Source organism: Falco punctatus (assembly GCF_963210335.1).
Source record: "Falco punctatus genome assembly, chromosome: 3".
NCBI classification, from domain to species: domain Eukaryota; kingdom Metazoa; phylum Chordata; class Aves; order Falconiformes; family Falconidae; genus Falco; species Falco punctatus.
In genome coordinates this window covers 96,541,991-96,562,016 of record NC_137582.1, presented here as the reverse complement: position 1 = coordinate 96,562,016, position 20,026 = coordinate 96,541,991, and the positions used below count along the sequence as shown (strand labels likewise).

Sequence of the window (20,026 nt, the reverse complement as noted above, 5' to 3'; positions counted from 1 at the left end):
CCCTGAGTGGTGCAGGGAAATGGAGAATGGGGGTTACGGTCAGTTCATCCCTCGTTTCTGCTGCTGCTTCCTCCTCACCCCTGCCCCTGCCCTGGCGTGGGTCCCCCCCGGGAGACACAGCCCCCCCGCCCTGCTCCGAGGTGAGCCCTTCCCAGGGGCTGCAGCCCTTCCCCCCCTGCCCCGGCGGGGGTCCCGCAGCCCCTCAGGCCCAGCCGGCCCCAGGGGGTCCCCGCGGGGTCCCCAGCCCTGCCAGCAGCCCTGCTCCCGCCTGGGCTCCTCTGCCCGCGGGGCCACCGGCCCTGCCAGGAGCTGCCCCAGCGCCGCTGCCCACGGGTCACAGCCCCCTGCGGGCACCCCCTGCTCCGGCGTGGGGTCCCCACGGGCTGCGGGGGGGGGATCTGCTCCCCCGGGGGCTCCCCGGGCTGGGGGCACAGCCTGCCCGGCCGGGGGCTTCACCGCGGGCTGCCGGGGAACCTCTGCTCCAGCGCCTGGAGCCCCCCTGCCTCCTCCTGCCCTGGCCTGGGGGGCTGCAGGGTGGTCGCTCTCACAGTCTCACTCCTCTCTCCCACTGGCACAGATTTTTGGATTTTTTTTCCTTCTTAACATGCTGTCCCAGAGGTGCTACCACCATCACTGATGGGCTCAGCCTTGGCCAGCGGTGGGTCCATCTGGGAGCCGGCTGGCACTGGCTCCATTGCACACGGGGGAAGCTTCTGGCAGCTCCTCACAGAAGCCACCCCTGTAGCCCCCCATGCAACCAAAACCTTGCCACCAAAAGCCACTACAAATATTCAAGCCAAGTGAATGTTAAAGTGAGCAAATAGAAGAGCCCGGCCTGACAACCAGGTCTCACCAGTTCTGTTGTCATTGGGGTGGGCACAGCAATAATTGCAGGACGTGTTTCTTCTTGGGTTACTGCTGCAGCAGATTCACAGATACTGCTCGGGAGGAGGGGTTGTGGTGATAACTCCCATGTTGCACAACAGAAGGAAATGTGAAGCTCAGAGCAGCTGCGGAATTACAGCCCTGGAGCTACAAAGATGTGTATTTAGTAGAGGCCAGTGTCTCCACAGAGAGCTGAAGGTGATGCCTGGCCTGTTAATGTAAGCCGAATGCATTTTTTTGAGAAATATGACTTTAATATTTCCCCCTACCCTATAAAAGTCTCCCAGGGTAATAATAACAATGAAAACCCCTCCCCTCAACGTTTTCTTTTTAAACACATCAAGCATCAGAAAAGCTGTCATTTCAGACCAACTTCTGCCCATCCCTATGGCAACTAATGGAAGCATTTAATACTATATATACAAAATGTAATTTGCTCCCCCGCCATCTCTAGTTATACTCTTCTTTTTATGCTAAAATTGCTTCATGACGCCTACAATGTTTGGAAAATGCTTCTGAAGTGACATGCATCAGAGGTTCAACGTCACTGAAAAAAAGTTCAAGTGACCAATTAAAAAATATTGATTTTGAAAAAGCCGTTGAGGAAATCAGCAAAGGCCCAAAGTATCTTTTCTGAATGGTCATATTTGTAGTCTTGGAATGCCCAGTATTGAAGCTAACAATGTCTTCAGAAAAGAAGGTGGAAGAAAAGAAACTGGGCACTGATGATCAAACCAGCAGAAATAGCAGTATTTAATATATTTGCAGGCTTCAGTCAATGGCCCCTGTCGTAAAAAGAACTTCAAAAGCTACGAGACAGTCTCTGGAAATCCCTCCCCTGCCTCACCCCTTATAGCTTGAGAAGTCACTTAAAGTCAGCTTGAACTTGGGGCTTAAACTATTAAAATAAAAATAATGAGAAGATAAAAGTATTATGGATTTTTTTAATCTCCTTTTCAGAAGGGAGATATGTAGATTATTCATGGCTTACAGCTCTGTGTTACGAAGCTTCTGTAACAGAGAACACACAGTTGTTACTGTTTGGCTGTCCAGATCACCTGCCTTGGTGTTCTCCATTCCTTACACCTTTTATCTATACATGTCTCAAACAAAGCTGAGTACCATGTAGTATAAAGCATTATTAAATACAAGCATACTAGGAAATAAGTTATTTCACTTACTCCCTTTGAAACGGTCAAACATACACAAAAAGCATCTCAGTTTCAAGTAGGCCAGATTTAAAGAAATATATAAAGATTTTTTGTAGTATGTAAACATATAAATCCACATATATATTTTTACGTATATATATATATACATACAGAAACTAAACAAGCAAGAGGAGAGCTGTGTGACAATACAACACCTCTGTCATTGTTATAACAGTAGAAGAAGCTCCCAGGTTGTCAGAACGTCTCCCAGGGATCTCAGGTAGGGATTTCAAGTGTGAAAGGGATCCACTTCACTAAACTCAAGAGACGAGCAGCTCTGCCATTTATTAGAGTATGGTGCTCTGCAAACAAGAGGTCTTGTAACGATCACCAGTCAGCAAGGACAGGTATCACCTACAATCTAGGCCGAGTAGCTTTATAGCAGGCTTAGAGAAAATATGAAAAGTTAATCAGCATTTTGTGCTTCTTAGAGTTTCCTGGCATGGGCAAGAAAGACAGAAGTAGCAACTAACTTAGGGGAGTGTTTTTTACAGTATTTCTTTTGGAGTGTACAAAGGAAACTCAGCTTCTGCAGCGGAGGTAAGTGGGCACAGCACCATTACAATCATGACTGAAGCCAGACAGTGCCAGCTGCTTCCTCTAAATCATTTCTCACACCTTCCTTGTGCTAGTCCTCTAGCAGGCGTAAAACATTGGCAAGTACCTATACCCTCCCAACATGGTTCAACAAGGTGAAGGTCTACCCAGGTATATTTCCATCAAAGGAACCACATAGATGATATTTCAGGGATGCAACTTGCAAAGGTGTGGTCAATTCCTCCTAACTTCAGTTTTCTATCTGAATTACAAGTGGTAGATGGAAATAGCAACGTGCCAAAAAGGAGAAAGGAGTAGGGCAGAGTCTGGAGGAAGGAGGAAACAGTTGCTGTATGGGGTGAATATTGCAGCATGCTATAAAGCAGCTGTCTGTAACCCTGTGATATGGGGCGTTTCATGTATTTCTTGTTTGTGTAGGTGCAGGAGTACAAGCAGCTCAGTCCAAGCTGTGTAATGAATGCAGATAAAACCAGTCTCTGTTTAAATCTGGTCCTAAACTGAAATTCACTGACTGTGGCAAGAATTTGGGATTCAGGATGGTTTAGTGCTGGGATAAAAAGGGCCTCTGCCAGCAAGACATGAAGGAAACATACTTCGTCACAGAGTTCTGTGAACAACTTCCACAAAACCATCCAACAACAAATTTCTCCTCAGGGCTGGACCAGGAGAACAACTGGAGCTCAAACTGGGCCACCACCACCCCGCCTCCTGCTCCAGGTTCTGACCCCTGAGGAGGTACTTTGTATGTAGTCAGTAGCCAACCAGAACCAATTACCCCAGAGGTTACTTCAGAGTAAATACTGTCTTGCTTTCCTAGCTGCTTTTATGAAGAGCCTGCAGAAATGAGCTCTAGGGTAAGATTCCTCCTTTACCCCTCCTTCAAAAGTTTGTCCCTGTGGTGGCTCAACATCCATGGCCCACAGGGAGACTTTGGTGGATCTCATAACAAATGAGGGTGAGTTGTCTGGCTGTAGAAATAAGGGAGAATGTGCTGTGCTTGGTTTGGCTTAAAAATAGGATATGGTGTATGACTAAATTAAAGTGTCCCTAACCGAAGAGACTGGTTGGACACTATGGCAGCTCTCTATTGTGTGACAGGCTCCTTTAGCCAAATGCTGGCGCTGCTGAAATCAATCTGTGTTTTATACCTGTCTTCTGCAAGCCCAATGATTGACCCCATGTGAATAGTGCATATTGGCAGACATTAACATTTTTTAGTTACATGAACTTTCACTCCTAGGCTGTAATTTCCCTTTCAATGCCTAAAGCCTGTGAGAAAATGCAATTTGCTGGAAACAATTGTAAAAGCCTGAGGAGGTGAGGACTGGAAAACACAAATAGTATGTGTTTAATAAGAGAGAGAGGTAGCATGCTCTCCAGGAAAAGGATTACTGGAGAAGGAAAAAGACGTTGAAGACAGTACTTAATGCAGAGCTGCAGTCTAAATGACAAACAGCATAGTGGGATAGATCAATAAAAGGATAGCAAACGACAATAACAGCACAAATTCACAGAAATACAAGACAGAAGGGGACCTCAAGAAATTATCTAATACCTGCACACTGAGGCAAGTACCTCACCAAGCTCATTCTTCACTGATGTTTCTCTAACCTACACTTTAAAGCCTCGCTGGAAAGACAGAGCAACCTCCCTGGTGGGCCTTTCTAGTGTTACAATACCCTTAGGGTTATTATTTCTTTTCTTAAAATCTCCCAATTCCTCTGCTGCAAATTGAACTTCCCTCCCCCCCCCCCCCCCCTTTTCCTCTGGTGCATATCATGAATAATTGAGCAAGGTGGTGTAACTAGAATGTCTCTCATAGAAATAATGTATTCACTTACTTTGCTGAAGGGAGAATTGTAGTCCTCTGTAGGTGACTGGAAAGCCACCGTGATATTCTGAAATGTGAGAACCTTTGAAGAACAGAGTTGATAATTTTCTTCTTAATGAAGAAACACATTTGAGATGTTTGCGATAAATATTTGTCTAGCTTCTCAAGCATTCTGCTCTTCAAGCTTTGTCTTCTGCAAAGGTTTTCTACTGAGTTTTGTCACCTCAGAAAAGGATTCTGTTTAGTTAATTTATTTAATAATCCATTGGACTTCCCAATTATCTGGAGAATTGTGACAAAGACACATATTGTCATTATTGGTTAAAAAAAGCACCTATTTGTCATTACTATTCCAATAAGATGGCCTTCCATTTTCATATCCATGACTTCTTTAGTCTTAAAACTCATGTGTATTCCTGTAATAAATAATTTCTTGTCATCTAGTTACAGACTTCTCGCCATCTTCTCTCTTGGAGGATGTCTATCAGTATCACTTTGATTTGTTCCTTTAAGTTATACTGACCAACTGAATCTGGGCTAGGGCACTGGTGAGTCTGAGATTCAGCAGCTGACTCCAAAAGAACGAGATGGCTCAGAGATGACAAGCAATCACAGGGTAAGACCCACTCTTCCCCCCTAGAAAAAAAAGAGTAATTTATTCCAGAGTAGTCACGACCATGGATATTCAGATTGGACTGGCTAATAAATACTTTGAGGAGGATAAAAGCTGAAACTTGGCAAGTGAAGAGCAGAGTGGCTTGAGCTACCCCCTTGCAAGGCACCAGCAAACGCTGCTGCTCCCAAGAGCGGCCGCCGCAAGCCCCGCAGGTGCTGGGTCTCTTCTGCTGCAGAAGCTGCGCTTGCATCTCCACTGCTGCTGGGGGAACTGGAGGGGCTGGGGCAGCAACTGCTGCTTCTGGGAGGGACTGAAACTCCCTGGCAATAGCTGCTTGGCAAAGTAAACAGCCAAACCAGGACTCTGGCAAAGAGCCCTGTAGCCACTGCTGTTGTAATGCTCCCTTCCTCCCCAGCAGCCTGCTTCGCTGTGCAACTCTGCCTTGCCTAAACCTAGAGCTGCCTGTGAGGAGCCCACTCATGATCTGGGGATGAAAAGAGCATATATCCAATACGTAATTAGCCAAATGGATTCCTTCTACTGTGATTAGAAGGGACAGCTCCATCCCGCCTGCATTTTGTTCCTCAAATGGTTGCAGATCTGGATTTTGCTGAAGATTTAGCCAAGCCCTATGAATGTCTGCTTTAAACAATCTTCAGGAAATAAATCATTCACAATTTGCATTATGCCACTACTATTCTTCTTCTTCATAATTTGCTTTTCTGAGTCCCTAATGCCTGTAGTCATAGCTCAAAAGTCCCACTGTGGCAGCCAATGAAGAAATAATCCCTGCCTGAAAGGATTTACCATATAAATATTTTCTCACTGAAATAAGCAGCAAAAGCTGCCAGAAAAAGGGCCTCCTTGCTCCGTGAAAGAAAACAGGGGAATAACAAAGCAAGCACAAGGAGGGGACAGACCATTGTTACCATCAGTGGGACACCAGGGCAGGCCTGCTGTGTCTTGCCATTGCTTTAACTCACAGGCACAGTACACAAGTCCTTCCTACATTTCACCGAGGAGGTATAACCACACCATTACTTCTTCCTTAGGTGACCATGTGCAATTTCCCCCCCCCTTCCCAAGACTTCCTTCATTGCTGCTGCTCTTGGGGGATTCTTTTTTTTTTTTTCTGCCACACATTTTGTCCTTTCTGCAAATTTTCAGTTTCTATTACTCCTCCATGCACAAAGACTCAACCATTGAGACTGAGGACACTAATTTTTGATGATAAGAAGTGGCAAAAATATACATCAAGCTGAAGGCAAGCAGCATGAACAGCAGAGAGAACAATTTCCTCCAGGACATAGCTGTTCCAGCTCCAGCACACAGAGTGGCACCCCAGTTACAGGCAGGGCATTGCCTTTCACGTTTTGATCTCTGCCATACATCAGCTCCTGCTTTAGAGCAGGGGTTGGCAGCCATGACATGGGTGCCAGGCAGGGTGTCTGAAAAGATGCTACAAAGGGAGCAGTGGCACCAGGAGACACATCATTAGGAGGCAGCCATCGTCAGCTTCTGGCTCCCAAACTAGATGCTGTTGATGCGCTACACAGCATTTAAGTGTCTTGCGTTTCCACTAACATGTACACAATCTAACTTGGGAAAGTAAAATAGAAGCTAGACAATTCTCTGTCTGATTGATGTCTTGGAAGTCACTAAATGAGGCTGTGAAATATCGGAAGAGATCCTGAAATACAGATTCAAGTAACTAATTGGAGAGGTGTGGCCCCTAGGAACTGGGTAGGATGGAGAGACCATTCACAAAATATATAAAGCAGAGCAGCTCCCATGGACTACATACATACACAGAGATGCACACACATATAGAAAAGTCTGTAAAATAAATTTACATGGTACGTTAAAACTGTTCTCCTTTCTGCAGTTTGTTGCATCTTCAGTGGATGTAGACCCCTGTGAAATGGTGAAATAGCTGCCCTGGCACACATGGACTTGCTAAAGCTGCAGAAGTATGCTTTTTACCCAGCTAGCTTAGGAAAAAAGTACTCTTCTTCTCTAGTCATTCTCTGGCAAAGTGCAGTATATCTAATTTTGTTAGATTCCAAAATGCACTGTGCACCAAAGTACTTGTAGGTGTAAAGTAGAATGTCAAGGATGAGTCAAAGATTAATACCTAAATTATAGAGTGTGAAATGGGAATTACAGTCTTAAATATCACGTTAAGAACTAGGAAGTATTTACCTAGTCTAAAGCACTACTTGGATTGTAATAGGCAAAATGCTATTCCCTTTAGTTAAAGGGAATTCTTTAATAGTCCTAGGCTTGGGCAGGAGTACTGCATAGGATGGAGTGGCAATTGGATGATAGATTTGCATAAACTTCAGCAGAACTCTTATTCAGTACAGCACTCAAGTATAAGGCTGTGCTTCAGTCCTGTCTACTTCCACTGTTCCGCAGAGCAGGGATGAATTTAAGACTGTACTTAGGTGCTTAGAATAATAGATGCTTGACTAGTTTATTTCCTTCAAATATATTGCTTTTTCCATTATTGCACTGTAAGATTGTCAGGCAAGTTTTCTGCTTTCACCAATCTCCCCCTTCAGTTACCTCATTGTCCTGTTTTTCATCCATCCTTACATCCTTGCTTTCTTAACAAAAAAAGAAAAAAAAAAAAAAAAGAAAAACGAACTTGGCTACCTTAGCAGTAGTCTTAACAAAGCGAAAAAATCTATGTGATGCTGTCAGTGCTTCCTGCTTTCTTATTTTCACCTTTTGCCTCTTATATTTAATTGTCAACTCTTGTGGCAGGTCCACTTTTTTCCTGTGTGCATACAGCCCTATAAACATGGAGCTTTTAAGTGCTCTTTTAAAAAAGGAAAAAAAAAAAAAAACAAACAACCAAAAGACCATAAAAGATTAGAGTTTTAATCAGCTTGTTAATTTTTCACTATCATTGAGCACAACACCTGGTAAACGTCTGAGGATTTTTTATCTTTTTTTAAAACAAACCTGAAGAAAGAATAATGATACCTTATTTAATTCATAGGCTAACACATGGAAGTGATTCCAGCAATGCTCCAAAACAAGTTTCAGCTGCTTCCCGGAGCTTTACCAACTAACTTATGATTTAGTAATCAGTGTGCAGCGAGTCCAGTGCTGCTCAAACCACATGCTCCAGCAACTGATACTTTGCACTGCTCATTAGCTGCTGACGAATAGGGTACAAAAATAAAACCTTGGGAAGCAGACTTAAATAGACTTGTGAATTGGCTAGAGAACCCTGCCAAAAAGTGATTTTATTTTTATTATAAAGGAAGGGAGGTTAATCAGTGAAATAATTCCAGAAACCAGAATTTTGAAAAACTTGCATTTCTATCAGTTAAAAATATTGAATAGCTACACACACATGCTTATTTTTAGTAGAATCAATTAAATATCACTTCAGCTCAGACTCACTGTACTTCAAAGTATCCTTTTCGTATTTTAGCTTCTTCAACAAGTTTTAAGATGACTTTTGCTCTATGCTTTACTGTTCAGTCCTCTACTTAGCAGAGCACAATCGCTAAAGATGATAACCAGAAACAACAGAGATGAAAAATCTACAGGTAAGTTATTGTCCTTGTACTTCTCAGAAATCCCTGATAAAATCCGGACTACGTTTATGGAAGAAGGCCCAAGCTGTCCCTCAAACCAGTTTTCCTCTGTACTCTGTCTTGTTTTCCTTCTAGCCTTTTTTTTATATTTTGGAGACTCAGACACTTATTTTGCCGTCTCTTAAGGCAACTCACTTCATCTACTGTGTGGATGGGTCAGAGAAATAGCCCTCTATCTCTAGATACAGTTATAATGTCCAAATCTCTACTATAAAGACTGGAAAAATGACTTAAACTGAATTGGCACTTGGTACATGTAAATGAAATAGGGAAAGTAAAGCTAGTTAAATGCCTGTAAGGATGCAGGCTGCTGCATTTTGAATATACTAAAATACAGAATAATTCTGAGAGACCTGGCAAAACAAGGTATCGCAACTCGAAAAACTTAAAGATATAAAAGTTTTCATCCTCAGTCCAAATATGTTTTGCTGAGCACTGGTCTGTGGTTTTGCTCATCAGCCTAGCGTATCTGTCCATCGCAGCGCTTGGTGCCGCGTACGATAGTCAGCCCTATAAAGCCTGGTAGAACTAACGCGATGTTGCGGAACAGAATCACTGTGGTTCAGTAAATGGCAGCAGCAGACATGGCCACTTATTCAATTTTTGGGATTCTGCTTCAAGCCTATGCCACACTCACCCATGAGCATCTCACAAAAAAGAGAATTCACAGTATAACATTTCTAGGAAATAATGAGGTGCCACCTATATAATTAAAAAGATAATTTTTTTTTGGTGCCTGTGCCGACTGTAAGCATGTAAATGGTATCAAAGCCTGTCAGCATCTTACTGAGGTGGCAACCCACGGAGAGACCTGAAGAAAATCAGGGTACTTAGGGTTTATTCAGGTGTTGCACTAAATGGTGGTAAGAGCCTCACTAATACAAACTATCATGTTGAAAGAGGGATTTTGCAAAATCTCTGTGGCTAATTTCAATTTTATTATTTTCAGATACAGGAAGGAGATTGAAAACAGCAAGTACCTAAGAACATGGGCTTGAATCTAATGTTAGTAGTTCTATTTCAACAGCCACGCCAAGGGAAGTTTGCATTTCTGAAAGAGGTCAAAGTCACTAAAATAAAAATTTCAACCTGTGAGAAATTCTTGCATAAAAATTGACAGAAATTACTCATGCTGAAATTTTTCGAAATGGAGAGGGATGCTGTGAAATAATTAGGCTGATAAACTTTTTGTAAAATGGGACTTCTGGTAAGATTTGGAGCAAACAAAATGGATCTGTATCATAAAAAATGCCCTTAATAAAGGACCAGAGAGGAGACCTTTAGCCCTGTTCTTGTGTCTGTAAGTAGGAAACACAAGAGATCTCCCGAGCTAGTAGAACCGCAAGGGAATTCACATGCACTTTCAGATACGGTGTCTCGCTGATACACAATGATTTATGTGAACGTAGGCAGCATTTTCCTGCACACGAGCTGATTCCCCTCTTTAGGCAGGCCCCTAGGAGGACTCCAGTGAAGTAGCAATTCACTCTGCTTTTTGGCTTTAGCTATGACATGTAGGGAAATATGTTGTTCATCCACAGCTAGCATATTTGTAAGTGGGCCCTAGCATTTTAGTAATGGGGGGAAAAAACCCCAAACAAACCATAATTGGATTTTCAACATGAGAATTTTGTGTGACTGTGTAAGCCTCCTTCCTTCCTAACTCTAAAATATCAGGGTTGGCAAATTGGAACAAAACTTCAGACAAGTATTCAGAGTCATGTGGAAACCCATTTTGGCATTAAAAAAAACCAAGAACATATCTAACAGCCATTAGCAAAAGCTAGTCTCTGCTGGTAACTCTCAGTGTATGTTTGGAGTAGTTAAATTAACCTTCAGGACAGGACTTCTGGACCTGACTTTTTAAGTACAAATCTTCAAGAACTGACTATCTTATCCCCTACTCCTTGTCCTGTTGCCCTTCTGCTTCCTTTTTAGCATGCTCTTATCAAGCCACCCGCTTCCAGTCTGCAATAAAAGGAGAGTTCCAGATGGGTAAGGGTCTGCTTCAGATGATCTGCCATGTTAAAAAGAAGAAGAAAGTGTTACTAGACTGTCTCTAGCAATGGAAAATTTTATTTCTTGGGCACAAATCAAAAGCAAAAGCATGATGAAGAGTATTAAAAAGGAAAAAAAAAAACAATTTCCCAGGATCTCATATTCTGATGAAACAGAAACAAAGTTCAAAGAACGCTAGTTATGTATAACCTGAGAGAAAACAGCAATGAGAGCGTAAGGTAAAAGTGGATAGAGTCCATGTTAATCACAACAGAAACCTGGAAAAAAAGAAGTCTGTGGTTTAAGCACATCTCAGATATTGTATTTAGTTGTAGAAACTGATCTGTTACTGGAAAGCACTGTTGACTTGCTTCAGAATAACACAGCAGGACCAGAACCAGAGAATTATATGCATTTCACTTCCCTGACTCTGAGTTTGGGCTGCATACTGCTTAATTGCATTTTGGTCTGAAAAATGTATTAGTATCTGCAAACGTATTGCCATTTATAAAAGCCTCCTTTGCTTCTGTCATCAGCAAAATATGTTATCCATACTTTTTTGGTAACAGGTATTTTTGCTGCATAAAGGAAGCTGAGACACTATTCAAAACTTGTTCTTTTTTCCACTATGTCATGCTGGTCTATGACAGCTCTCAGCTTAATGTCCCTGTTTCGTAGGCTTCACCTTGATAACAGCAACATGTGAGGGAGACGTATATGCAAGTGGATTCCTTCAGACCTGTTACTGAAATAACCCATACCAAATGTTTGAAGTTTTGGGTAATTATTTCAATATTTGCTACATTATTGTTATGGTAATGACTAAGAACATATTCAATCACTGCACTGTTTGACAAATACACCATTTTAAATTGAATGTTGCTTTTTTTTTTTAATAGGATGTCATAAAGTATGCATACAGTGTCTCTATTACCAATATTACTGCAGAGCAACTCTTCTGGTTCTCCCCTTCTTATTCTAAATTCTTGCTTAATATTACTGAGAAGCATCAACCCTTCTGCAAAGGCTGATTAGCATGCAGTGACTTGATACACGTGTTGGAAGGCAGAGCTAACTGAAATTTCCAGCATACCACTAGATTATGCATTTCTCTGTGCATGCAAAAAGACATACTTGTTCTCCTAACTCTGATACTTCTGTTGATACTTCTGTCAACATCTGTTCACAGAAGTGGCTATTGGCATGCACTTATCTGTGAATCACTATGCAAATATATGCAACTGCAGAGAAAGAAGTCTCTAGAAGATTTGAACAAACCCATTTCGTTTTCGCAGAGTTAAAATTTTGAGGTGACTGACAGGTCCATTGTCACAGCCCTTGTGGAAGCTGGTTGCCTGCTCTTTCCACTAATAAAGCAGGATATTATTTGAGCACAAGAAGCATTACGGTGAACACAGCAATTCTCAGTTCTGGTTTGCTTTGTTGCAGAACGGAAAGGTACGTCCTCGAGGGAACCAGGCCTGGACAATGAAGATGATATGAAGTGAAAGTGATATTGCCATTTACCAGAAAGGACAGACCCTCTATTGATAGACACCGTTCAGCACACTAAAGAAGAATCCTGTACAGACACCTTTAAGATCAATTGTCCCTTTATCCTCATGGAGACATGCAAAAGACAAATTGGCGTGGTCAGACTGTTGTTCTCTTGTTGTTAGCGGTGCTGGGCAGATGCTCATGGTGAAGGCTCAACCAGAATAGTCCTGACTGAGGCAGATATTCTGCTCCTTACATGAAATACAATACTCTGATGTCTGTCTGATCAGTCTGGGCTAGACTGTTTAGAACAAGAGACATTATCAAAGGCATTTTTCTCAACAGTGACCTTCTCAGTCATTACCCCCTTCCTGCAGCCATTCCAGGAGCCATGCACTGACAGGCAAGTTTGAGGCTTTGTTATTCTATTCCCTCACTTGACATAGGAGGAGAAAGAACTGGTGTACTATATTCTGCAGCTACCTATCTCCAAGGATTTGGTAGCTCATGCAAGTACAGAGGCAAGAGGTCAACAGACATGTGGGTTTTACTGTCTTCCTCCCCTTCACAGTGCATGCAGCATAAAGCACGGTATCTTTACCATGATCGCAGCAGCTGAAGTGAAGAGGGACATTCTACGATTTAGTTTGAGATAGAGGGAGATGTGCTGAATCCAGTAATGCTCAGACTTCCATGCCCTAAAATGCTACGTGACAATTGCAGACAAAAGAGTGAACAATTATCCTTAATCCCCACCTCTGCTAATTCTTCAAATTTTTTTTTTTTTTTTCATTTAACACACTCTGCATACCTCAAAGTAACCTTTTCCCCTACCTCAAAACAAGTAAACAATTCTACTCCCTCTTAACTTTTGGAATAAATATTATTCTATGTGAAGGACCACTAGCACAGCTCCTAGCTTTTCTGCACCAATGTTAAAAGCTGTAAACACCCTGTTTAGAGATGCTGTTTGATAATGAGTCAGCTGCTTCTACACTGAATGTTGCACAATAAACACAAGTAATCTTGCCCTCCGATCAAGCACTGCCAAACAGGGGGCTAAAGCAGTAGCTTAAGATACAGGCTTAAGCAAAGGCAGCCCCCACTTTCAAAAGCAGATTAAGCGTGTGACAGATGCTTTATGATAATTTATGAGTAGTGTATGGTGACCTGGTTTTTATGATGTATGACCTGATTGTATGACTATGTTGGTTTGATTTAATTAAAAGACACAGGCAAAGTCTGAAATACTTGGTAAATATCAGCTACCCACTGATAAACACCCCCAGGTCAATTTGGGATAAAATCTGAGTTCTCAGATGCAGAAAGCCTATTTCTGGGTTCCCACCAAGCTGCTACAATTTCTTTGGTCAGTTTGGAAACTAAAACAACTCCAGCAGCTATGCAAAGGGTCCACAAACAATATGCTAACAAGCCAAGTAGATTGTCATAGAGGTTCAACTAGTGAAGGCTGAAGGGAACTTGTATCACCTTGTCCCCATGACATGCTGGGGAAAAAAAAAAAAAAAAAAAAAAAAAAAAGAAATCTTCTGGTAAGATAAAACACCTAAAGTCAATTTTCCCCAGTTGTTTTCCTCTTTTCCTCTCCATTGCTTATATTCTTTTAAGACCTTTGCATACTCAGGTTAAATTGTAGGTGCCCACAATCTGGGCTTGAGGGACTCATGATGTGTCAGAGCCATTGGCTCTGAGGGTATGGAAATCACACTGATCTGCAGCAAGTAAAGACACTAACCCTTGCGTGAAGGGGCTGAGCTCAGGGGCACCAGATGTAGCTAGCTCTAGTTGTTATAAATAGCAGCTTAAAGTTTCATGATTAAAATAATCTGTCCCTTATATATGGAAACTTTGAATGCATTCACACAACGTGAAAAAATCAACATGAGTTGATTTCCTTGCTGTTGATCTGTTATCGTAGAAGACTTGCCGATAGACTACCTGGGGGAACCTGCACGAGGGCAGGAAGGAGGGACATGGGGTTCCTCCAGTCTGCATCCACTCCTTCCCACTGGGAAGATGACATTCTGCTAGGGCATATCCTAACATTTGGACCTCCTGGTCACCCAGACAGGGTTTGACATCCCTCATAGCTGGGCTTCTGTGTGAAACAGCCCTATGCATGGGGCAGGCAAAGAAGAAAATTAAACATGTGCCCCGGTGCGTTCCTACTTGGTGTGCAGCTGGGAGGCAGGCTCAGGCTCACAACCCCAGAACTAGCCTGACTCTCATCGCAAGGAAGGCGGCAGTGGAGTACCTCATATTGCAGAGTTCCCAGCTGGTTCAACGGGGTCAGGATTTCCCCTGAGAACTCGGTATTTCTGCTATTGCTTCTTCTAGCTGACCTCATCACAAGATACTTTTGCCTGCACAGTGATGCTCAGTCTCCCACAGTTAGCGAACATGTACCCTTTGTACAGATCAGAAATCCGACCGTCAGCTTTATCCAGACTTCTGTGTTCATCACTGCATTAGTACGTGACAAATAGCTCCATTTAAACCTTTGCTCGCCATGCCATCACGGACTGATATCTTACTGCTGACACCGACACACTGCCTATCTTGCCGCTGCTCACCCGCGAGTTATCCGTTTGTGGGGGATAACGTCGCTGAGCCAGCATATACCCTGACATCTGAAGGATTATGGAGGGCAGTGGGTTATAGAGGTAAAGTGTTATTAACGTTTCCTGCGACATACAGATCATAGCTGGACAAAGTACTTGGCCGAAACATCAAATGAGAAAGACTCTATACAGACTTACAGAAATATGTTTTGGATCTGGGTCAGTTTTACCAGTGTCTGTTCTTAGAAACAGTTGTTGTTGGGCTGGGAGTGCATGACAAGCAAACCTGAAAAAGGAAAAATATTGTACTTTGACAATTTTGGTAGTGATGTATTTCGCTTTTCAAGCACAAAACAACCTTTCCATTTAAAATTACTTTCAAAATGTATTTTAAAACTATTCAGAAAGCCCAAATTGAAAAAAACTCACACTCCTTCAGACCAATCAAGACAATTATTTACCACAAGTGATCCTTTTTAGTTTTTTATTCTGTGAATTTTTGTTTAAATATTCATTGGCTCAAATCAAAATGACTTCTTTATTTTCCTATGGCTGTCAGCAAATCATGAAACTCTTCTTCACATTCAGCTGTAATCCTGGACTCGATTTAAAAGAATATTTAAACATGCCCTTAATTCTGAGACTAAGTTAAGTACCTTTTCAGGTTCTGCACTGAATAACCATGAATGCCAAGTACGCTGAACTGCTAAGCTTAGCAAGACCTCCTCAAGCCTCCTTTCTCCTCTTCAGATTTTCTAAGTAGGATTTTTCTTCATTGCTCAGTGGAAAAATGGAATGACAGTGTTTTAGAAGTGGAGAAGAAATTTCAGAAGTTCCAAAGATGCTGTTCCTGACCTTTTGATCAGAGAGAAAAAATAAAGCAAGATCTACAAAACTTCCGTGTTTGGAAATAATGTGAGTTCTCTTGAGCACCCAGAGGGTTTTTCCCCTCCTGTCTTCCCAAACAGGTATTACTTGCTGATTTAAAGACACAGAAACAAGGACTGAGTAAAAAAACAACAGGAAGAATGTTAAGAGAAGGGATATTATTCTCACAGAAATCACCTGACCAATTAAATTACCATTATTCCCTCTTCCCCCTCCAGTTTTACTCTATACAAATATTGAAGCAATCAAATTCACACTGAAGTCCAGTTCTTCATTTTTCTGTAGTGCAAACACATTTTGCAACAGACTAGACTCCATTTCTACATACATATATTAAAAAACAAAAACCAAACACATTTCAATTAAAAAAAAAACAAACTCACCAACATTTCAAGCTGCTCACATTTTATACATACGCATACATTTCACACATCAGGGGAACAAGCAGGCAGAACCAACCACAAGCAGTTAAGTTAACAAACTCCTAGCACTCTTCCTTTGTTCAGCTCCCACCAATTTCTGCTGCTGGTGGGTGTAAGTCTTTTGAACTTCTTGAAAGCAACAAAGAGAAAACTGTAGATCAGTGCGTTTAACCACGTATTTTCCCGGGCTGCAGGCAAGAACAGCTCTTGACTAGAAAAGGTGCAATGTGCACGCATCCAGGGACATGCTGGGGAGCAGCTCACAGCATTCCCTAGGGCTTTTGTCTTTATTCTGTATTTGTGTATCAGTTTCAATAGGACACCTGTATCCAGAGTATCCAAGTGCCTCAGCATCACTCAGTTGACTCTCCTCACCAGCAAGAGGAAAAATACCTTGAGCTTTGCTCACTGGGTTGAAAGCTGCGATGAGCTGGTGTGACCAAAGGGATGCTGGAGAGTGTGCCCACCCCTCCTCACGAGGGGAACTGCTCTCCATAGCAAGCGCTGGTTGTATTCCTCCTACCCATCCTAGCTGCTAAATACCATCAAATACATCTCTTATTAACTTGTACGAGGCCATAGCTTCTCTAGCTAATGAAAAGCTGTTCTAATGCCTTGTACCAATATTGACAGACAGAGGCATAATGAAATATTGCCAAACTATTGCATGGCCAGAAAAAGAAAGGAAACTACTGTTGCTAAGACTGCAGTACAGAAGTTTTCCAATATTTAGGTAGTTAAAAGGAAAAAAAAAAAGGGAGGGGCGGTGTGGAAACATAAGGAAATTTGAGGGAAGGAGTAGTAAACTCCAAGCACGCCAGAGTCAAGAATCTGGAAATAGGTAAGACTCTTTAAAGGAGAGGACAATACAGAAATCTATTACTACCCAGCAAGGTAGAAGAGAGCATTAACTCATATTTGCTGCTATTTGTAGACTCACTCCCATATGCAGCAATAAAATAGACATTCACCTACCTCATTAAATCAGCTTCATGATGTACCCAAGAAACTCAACTCCTGCTTGCTCAGAAAAGGAGACATGAAATACCTGTCACACGTTTTCCTAACCCAAGATCAAGTTAGCAAACAAGGAAACTCTTCAGAAACCCTACCTGCCCTGCACCTGTACCCAACCGGCTAAGGGCAACCCACCCTGACCAGGTGGAGACCATTGCCCCATCCATCCCTGGGGAATCAGCAGGGCTCCAGCTGCAGCTGGGCAGCCCCATTCAGGCTGGGCTCACCATGCCCCGTGGCAGGCGAGAGCCTCCGGGAGGTTAGGGGCTGCTTAGAGGTCAACAAGGGAAAAAAGAAAACCCTGACACGTGCTGTACCCACAGCACGCGCCTTCCCGCTGCATCCCGAGGCTGCAGATGAGGTTTCCTCCAGTGAGGAAGAGCAGGGAGGTTTGTCCCTGCACCGCTCCCCGGGGACGGGCTGCACTGCCAGCCTGCCTCTGACTCACTGTTGTGACATTCGCTATTAAAGCTTTGGTAGTTTGAAGATCAGCGGAACAAAGGCATTTAAAAACCCTGTTATTTCACCTGTACGGTTGATTTTTAAATAACTGTGCTAATTCAAAAAGCCTCGTTGTTATTTACCGCAGCAGCTCCCCTGAATATACTGAACGTTGTTCCAAGTTATTGCAACCCTCCTTCTTAAAGTGGATTTAAGCCATTATGGTCTATCACATAAATCCTTCTTAGTTTGTGGATTACTGACCTGATAGGCCCAAACAGCTCCATCTGCCCATTTAAATAGGCACAAATGCTGTGAGTGTTTATTTCTTTCAATCCTATTGTTTGCAAAGTGCTTTCTCCCTCTGTTCCTGCATGCGAGTGTTCGGTATTCACGGACAATTTATTGCCAAGTTCTTGTCTAAACTCTTAATTACAGGGCTTTCCAGGGCGATCTGCCCACATACAGCAGCATAAGCAAGCGTACTGCCACTTGACTTGGGAAATGAAGCTGTTGACTTAGAACCAACCCTTAGGAGTGATGTAAGAGTTGATAAACTGGGGGAACATCTGAAAGGGAAAAGAGACTCCGCTTTGAAATGTGGACTTGAATCCAGCCTTAGTTAATGAAGCTTTTAAAGCCATAGAGAAAGTTACTGTCAGGTACCTACTCCAAGTGTTTCTTATGAGTGATGCTAAGACTAAATGAATCTATCTAAATCGATGCTCTAAGGGACATTGGTTGAAATGAAAACAGGAATAAAATAGTTTATTACTTGTTGATAGGTGTCAAGGGTCAGGGTAAGAGTATGCAGAGAAAAACAGGCATTTTCTATGAGTCAGTATTTGTCGGTCAAATCATTTAGAATGACTGACTTAATCATCTTGACGTGTTGAGTCAATTTCTAATGGAAATAGTAGGGTTCCATAAAAAGGTTCTCTGTGCACCTGTTCTCCTGTGCCAGGGGTATTCCACACACATAGTTATTACTGTTAGGCAAGGTACTGAAAAGGCTGGAGAACAAATACTAAGACCGAAGTCTGCAACATTTGGCTGCCACCTCAGCCTGATGGATTTCATTGCTGGAGTTTTGTCCCCTTCCTATGGGTGACCCTCTCCACTTGCCACTAGCCAGCCAGGCCAGGCAGAACGTGTGGATGGAGCTTCCCAGTATGTAGAAGGCCTTGCCTCTGACATGGCTGGCTTCTGTTTGCAACATGAGTTAGTGGAAAAGTGAAATTTTAGCAAGTCAGTCCTGAATAAAATTTAAAAATCTCAGAAAGTAAAAAAAAAAAAAAAGTTGCTGTGATAGCTTGTGCCTACATAAATAGAGATGTCTTAGGTCTGAGACTTGGGAGAGAGTGGTTTGTATCCTGCTTATACTCTTTTCAAGGTGCTTCATGTGTTTGATGCAGAACTAAATATAACTTATGTATGTACTGGAGACACAGTTGTTTTTTTCAGGGATGAGGAAACTCAGGGAAGTGGGAGGATATTCTTAGCAAGCTACATTTTTGGAAAAGAAATGTCGGGTGCCAGGACCTTCTCAAATCCAGAGCCAAGGCCGAACTGAGTGAAGCTGTTTAGTACATTTGGTCATACTGTTTCATACACGATGGTGTTAATCTAAGTATACTTGTGTGAATAGACACACACAGAGCCCAGTCCACTTACTGCTTTTTTTTCCCCCTTATGTAAGTGATTTTGTGCACTTCTTTAACTCATCTGCATCTCCTGACCCATTCTTGAGTCTTTGACTCTCTGTAGGATTTACCTACAATACCAGGAACAGACTAAAGCTTGCATGAAATATTTCTTCTTTGAAGTGAAAGTAATTAATGTTTTTCTAAAAATGTCCCACTTACAGCAGTTAAATTTATTGCATCCTAGGCGCTCACACTTCACTTTGGCAGCAAGAAATGTGGCGGCCTCTGAGGACAGTCCACCTAGCAGCTTTTAGGAGGGAGCAGCAGCCTCCCTGGCTGAAACAATTTGAAATTTTGGCTTGTTATATAAATCCAACGCAAAAGTTTGAAGTATTTGTGAAACTTTCACTCCCCCTTTGGCACCAAACCGAACAGTTATTTTGGGGGATGAGCACATGTAATCCTGCCATGCTGGATACTCAGCCTAATGGAAAAAGAGAGTGATCCAGACATTCTGCTGCACCTTGGGCAACTGTTTTAGCAACACTTGTGAAATGCTGATATGCTTAAAGATATGGAAGACAGTGATAAAGAGCATCTCTGCAACATTAAAAATTAAAGCTTTGCTCTTTGAGATGTAAGCAGAACACTGCCTTGCATTCTGCAATATAGCATATCCATAAGCTTTAGGATGACATCTAGAATTTCAAGTGAACGTTAGTTTCCTTACTGTATAGTATTAAGTAGCATTTTTATTCTACAGAAGTGGCAGCTGAGCATTTGATAGAGGAGCATCTAGGAAATGCGGGTATATATATTT

The 20,026-nt window shown here is 42.3% G+C and overlaps 1 protein-coding gene across 3 annotated transcripts in view; it reads right to left on the bottom strand.

The window, feature by feature from the left end:
• PHACTR1 (phosphatase and actin regulator 1) overlaps positions 1 to 20,026 on the bottom strand; it is a 341,429-nt gene extending 321,403 nt beyond the window's left edge. For all 3 annotated transcript variants that reach the window (XM_080380486.1, XM_080380487.1, XM_080380488.1), the window contains exon 1: positions 1 to 20,026. This exon is cut by the window's left edge and continues 9,250 nt beyond it. The gene's annotated coding sequence lies outside the window, so the exon portion shown is untranslated.